Consider the following 6,405-nt stretch of genomic DNA (forward strand, 5'->3'; position numbering starts at 1 on the left):
GGTCTTGGGATTGGCTTGGGGCGGTAGGAGTGGGCAGACTTGATGGGGGAGCAGAGCCGACATTCACGGATGGTGTGGCCACGACTGGTAAAGTCATAGAGCACCATTCAGAGATGGTGGATGAAGTGGCGCGAGGAAGAGAAGTATGAGAAGTGACAAAGGGAAAGATTGACTCAACAAAGCGGACATGACGGGAAGTGTATAGACGAGCGGTGGATGTGTCAAGACATAGATAGGCTGTAACGACCCGCACCCAACCATGTAGATATTGTCCGCTTTGGGCCCAAGGGGGCCCTCACGACTTTAAAACGCGTCTACAGGGTTAAGATGAGCCTCTACATATATAGCGTCAGGAACATTCTCCCCTATCCGATGTGGGACATCACAAACACCCCCCCATGCAGACACAACGTCCTCGTTGTGTCCCATGGGATTGCGGGGCCAAACAGACAAAGTCAAACAAACCTCCACACCGGGGTCGAGGATCGGCTCTGATACCATTTGTAACGACCCGCATCCAACCATGTAGATATTGTCCGCTTTGGGCCCAAGGGGGCCCTCACGACTTTAAAACGCGTCTACAGGGTTAAGATGAGCCTCTACATATATAGCGCCAGGAACATTCTCCCCTATCCGATGTGGGACATCACATAGGCACTTTGAGTGGGAGAATACCCGACAAAGACGCAAGGGGAGAAACGAGACTCGAGTTTGTGGGATGTGTATGGGCGAAGCCAAGGATAGCAGAGACATCCAAAGCTTCGAAGTTTGGAGTAGTTAGGAAATGTGCCAAAGAGTTTGAAATATGGTGAGAGGTGGTTTAGAGTTGGTGTAGGAAGACGATTGATGAGGTAGACGGCAGTAGAAAAGGCAAAAGGCCAATATGATAGAGGCATGGATGCATGGGTAAGTAGAGAAAGACCCGTTTTGACAATGTGACGATGACGACGTTCAGAGCAAGGATGAAAATATCGGTAATCACGGATATATCGGTAATTCGATTTTACGGATATATCGGATATATCGGAGATATTTTTGGATATATCGGAGATATATCGGTGGATATTATTGGTAGGCTTAAAATTGTTAAAAACTCATGGAAATGTAAGAAAAACCTCATAATAATATAATTAGAAGTATAATAAACATTTTAAAGTTATTTTATTGAAAATTTTGATATATGTATAATATGATTTATCATATTTGATAATAATATCGTATGCATCGATAAAAATATGAATTTTATAAGTATACATTTATTATTAAATTATACCTAATATTATGATATTTGATTATAATATGTCTAATTTTAAAATATATATTAGTATTAAAATATGATCCATTTAATTCAATTGTATTAAACAATATAAAATAAATAATGATATATATATATAATTTTTTAATATTTAATTAATTATTAATGATATTAAAAACATTATGAAGAAAATTATATAATTTTTATATTTTTGGTAATTAATTAAAAGACTCTGCATTTAATTACAAAATAATTATAATTAATTTGCTCTTTAAAATATTCTTATATTTTCTTTATATAATGAGTTTGAGTATATATATATGGGTTGCATATTATTTAACAAAGGGCAAGTAGCCCAGGTGGTATGTGGGTGAACCCCAAACCTTTTGGTTTGGGGTTCAAATCCTCTCGGCAGCAAGGAAGGAAATGGGTGGAGCATTGTAGCAGCAACACTGTAGCGCGTTGACGGGCACTGTAGCGCGGGTTGACTTTCGTTGACCCGCGTTGACCACGCGATATATCGGAAAAAATCGCCGATTTATCGCCAAATCACCGATATATCGTGAAAAGTCGCCGATTTCTCGCGATAAATCCCGAAATATCGCCGGACCGATATTTCTCCATGAAATATCGTGTCGAAACCCTTCGATACACGATATTTTCTTCCCTGGTTCAGAGTACCCATTGTGTTCAGGAGTGTGAGGTGGAGAAGTAAGATGTGAGACTCCGTTGATTGTTAAGAATGATGAGAGAGCTTGATATTCCCCCCCCCCCATTGTCAGAGTAGAGAGTTATAATTGGACGGTTAAAGAATTTTTCGACTAGGGCCTTAAAGCGCACAAAGACATCATGCGTGTCGGATTTGCGTTTGAGGGGATAAAGCCAGATATATTTTGTAAAATGGTCGACAAAGATGATATAGTATTTGAAGTTATCAGTAGAGTAGACTGGTGATGTCCATATATCAGTAAATATAACTTCAAGAGGGGAAGAGGTAGAGAGAGTAGAAGTAGAAAATGGTAATTTATGACTTTTATTGCATTGACACGAATTACAATTAAAATTGAAATTGGACGGACGAGAGACATCTAAATGAAACGAAGACATAATATTTTTGAAGATTGACAAAGAAGGATGACCTAGCCTATGATGCCACTCGGACAAAGTGGTCTTGACACTAGAAAACGCAATTAAAGGACGTGACTGGGTAGTGGAGAGTGGCCATTCATACACACCATCCTTAGTTCGACCCTGCAAAAGGATTGCCCCCGTGCGAAGATCCTTCACAAGAAAAGAAGATGGTAAGAACTTAATGGAAGTATTGTTAGACTTGCAAAATTGAGAAATAGAAATAAGATTACGTTTCATGGTGGGAACACATAAAACATTAGATAGAGTAAAGGAGTGAGAGGGAGTGGTAAGAGAGGTGGAACCAGTGTGAGATATGGGGAGACCAGAGCCATCGCCGATCATAATTTCATCTGTGCCATCAAAAGGACTGTGGAGAGCAAGATTGTGTAGGTCAGTGGTGACATGATGTGAGGCTCCACTATCAAGTAGCCATGTGGTGTTGAGGGGAATGGTGGTTGCAACATGTGCTTGAGCTTGCCAAGGAGCTGGTGATCGAGATTGTGATGAATTGCCGGGACGAGAAGGTGGTTGCACCTGCGGAAACTGTTGTCGAAAAAGAGGACAGCGGGAGACTACATGACCTTGAGTACTGCACCATTGACAGCGACCAAGGAATGGACGAGCAGGAGAACGGTTGTCGCGGGTGTTGGTGGGAGAATTTCTTATGATACCTTGAGTGGGTGTGGATGTGGACCCAGGTAGCTGAGGAGTGCGATTGGTGACAGACCATGGAGTGGAGCGAACATTGGTGGCATGAGCAGATGCCGGTAGGGGTGAGGGGCTTATCTTATTGCGGAGAGACAATTCTTTGTTGATGAGTTTTTCATGGAGTTCATCAAAAGAGATGGTGGAATCACGACCGTTGACAGCATCAATGATGGACTGATAATTTTCATCAAGGCCTTCAAGTACTTTTTCAATCAGATCTTCTTGGTCAAGAGGCTTACCAAGAGCAGCAAGTTCATCGGCTCGGGTTTTAATGGACTGCATGTAGTCTGTAATGGACTGAGAACCTTTGGTGATGTTTTTAAGATGGTCTTTGAGTTGCTTGATATGGCCACGAGATGGGCGAGCATAGGTGTTGGCCAATATTTGCCAGGCTTCATAAGAGGTTTTTGATTGGGTGATGAGAGGAACTAGAGTAGGTGAGAGAGTGCCGACAAGGGCTCCAAATAATAGTTTGTCTTGACATAGCCATGTTTGGTATGCAGGGTTAGTAGAGACAACATTATTGGTGGTGATGGTGATCGGAGGAGCAGGGTGGGATCCATCAATGAATTGTTGTAGATCATAGCCGATAAGAATGGCTTCCATTTGGGTTTTCCAAGAAAGATAGTTGGTGGGTGTGAGTTTAATGGAGTTATGGATAATAATCATGGTTAGTGGTTTTGTGGGTTCTTGGGCATTAGGGATGATGATTTGAGTATTCTCAATAGCCATGGGAATGAGGAGGATGAAAGGCTTGCTGAAGATTGAAGAACGTGGCTAAGGAGAAAAAAAAAAAATTAAAGAGCAAACCTTTGCTCTGATACCATAAAGGATTTTTGGAAGAGAGAGATTGAAGAATTATGACTTATGATTCTCATTGATATGGTTAGCATATATACAGATTGCATGAGCACGAAAATAGGAAACTGATTACAAAGAAATAGGAAACAAAACAAATTGAGTAACTATCTAAATAAATGGTATAACTGCAGATATTCAAACGTGGAAATCCCTTGATTTTCTTCCTTGACTTTCTCAACTTGATTGTATATCCTTATCAGGCACAACTCGTGGGAGTAGGCCTCATGACAGTAGTCATCCATGCCTGCTTTCTTTCAGTTTGTGTTGCTAAGCATCACAAGTACCAGATATGCAGAGCCTCCTCCTGCGGAGATATTCGGAACACTTCTTACCCTTTTCGATTACAAGGCGATCCCCCCAGCTGCAGTTACCCTGTGTATGGATTGATTTATGAAAACAATCGTACTATGATAAACCTTCACGGTGGGAAATACTTAGTTACCCAGATCAACTACCATAATTATACAATTCGGGTAGTGGATCCTGGGCGAAAGAAGGACAACTTTTTGATCTCCAGTCCTCTTCATTCCATTGGTGCATATTATACCGAGTTTGAGTATGATTTTCTATATTATTTGCCTTATCAATGGAGTGCTGCTTATTCTCCTTTGCCTTCTGAACCAACATTCAATACAATAGTTTCGATGAACTGTGAGCAGTCAATCAGGGACGACAACTACATTCCTATAATTCCATGCAACACTACAGGCTATTCCTCTTCCTCACCAACATACACTTACGCAATAGTCGGAGACAGTGTCGGTGGGAGATATTCCGTATTCATGCACCATTGGCACATCTATGCGTATTCAATTGTTGAAGGCACTTCTAGAGCCCAGCAACCTTTCGATGTTAGATTTGCAAGATTTATTTTGAGTTATTTCATCTTAATTAATCTCTCCATTTCTTGCTTTTCAAAAAACTTAAAATTTAGGCAATTAAGGGCATTCTTCCTTGTTACTAACTTGGCTTGGATGGTTTGACATAGGACTTTAAAAAGAACTTGGTAATTGCAGACTTCACTATCCCTGCAACACCTCGATGATTGGTAAGGCTTTCTTCACTTACATGTCTCATCTTCTAATGTTATTTATGTCTCTCACTTATATTGGTCCATATTTTTAATTTGTTACATCTCTTTCTTACTAGGTGGTTGGATACTGCATATCATTGGTAAGCCTCCTAAATTCCAACTACTAATTTTTTGTAAAAACAATATTGTAAAGAGTTGATATGAAAATTCTTGGAATACTTGAATTTAAAGGTTGTACAATGAACTCTAAATTGATTTTGCTTTGTTTGACTGTACAAAACAAAATAAATTTAGATGTAATTCAAAATTTTCTCCCAAATTTAAATGTAATTCAACTCCACTAACATATAAAGAAGTCAAAATAATGGAATTGAAACTGGGGTCTTCTTTCCAAGGCTCCATAACTTCCGTCAAATTGCTCCCCAAGCAACAACACACTGCAAAGTGATTGTTAAAGTAGCTATTGCATATGGCTCTCTAACACACAACAACTTAGTTTTTTACTTGATATGAAGGTAGAATAGTTTTTTCTACCATCTATATTTGTTGGATTTAACTTTGTTTTTTTTTTTTTTATATCTTGTTCATTTTTCTTAAAATATTCATTTTTTTACATTTGATTTGTGTTTAGTCATAGGAAGGACTATGCTCGGGATGTTGTGCCTATTTGCCTATTTGATTTACAAGTTCCACCGGACACATCTATCCTAAGATGATAGGATTGAAGAATTCTTGTAGAGTCACAAAAATCTAACCAATCAAGTACTCATATTTAGACATAAAGAAGATGACTCATAACTTCGCGAATAAATTAGGTCAAGGAGGCTTTGGCTCTATATATAAAGGAAAACTTCAAAGTGGTCGCATTGTAGCTCTGAAAGTGCTAGTCATGTCAAAAGCTAATGGACAAGATTTCATCAATGAGGTTGCAACAATAGGAAGAATTCATCATGTTAAGTGGTGAGATTGGTAGGGTTTTGTGTACAATGATCAAAATAGGCACTTATATGTGACTTCATGTCCAATGGTTCTCTTGATAAGTTTATTTTTCTTAAAAAAGAAAATAACACTTTTTTGAGTTAGGAAATATTGTATAAGGTTGCACTTGGAGTGGGACATGAGATTGAATACTTACATCAAGGTTGTGATATGCAAATTCTACATTTTGATATCAAGCCACACAATATTCTTCTTGTTGAAGACTTTACACCAAAAGTTTTAGATTTTGGCTTTGCAAAATTATATTCAACAATGAAAGTATGGTGTCTCTCACTGTTGCACGAGGAACATTGGGATATATTGCTCCAGAGTTGTTTTATAAAAATATTGGAGGTATTTTGTACAAAGCTTATGTTTATAGTTTTGGAATGTTGTTAATGGAGATGGTGGGGAGAAGAAAGAATGTGAATGCAAGCAC

This window comes from Vitis riparia, chromosome 6 (assembly GCF_004353265.1).
Source record: "Vitis riparia cultivar Riparia Gloire de Montpellier isolate 1030 chromosome 6, EGFV_Vit.rip_1.0, whole genome shotgun sequence".
In the NCBI taxonomy this organism is placed as follows: domain Eukaryota; kingdom Viridiplantae; phylum Streptophyta; class Magnoliopsida; order Vitales; family Vitaceae; genus Vitis; species Vitis riparia.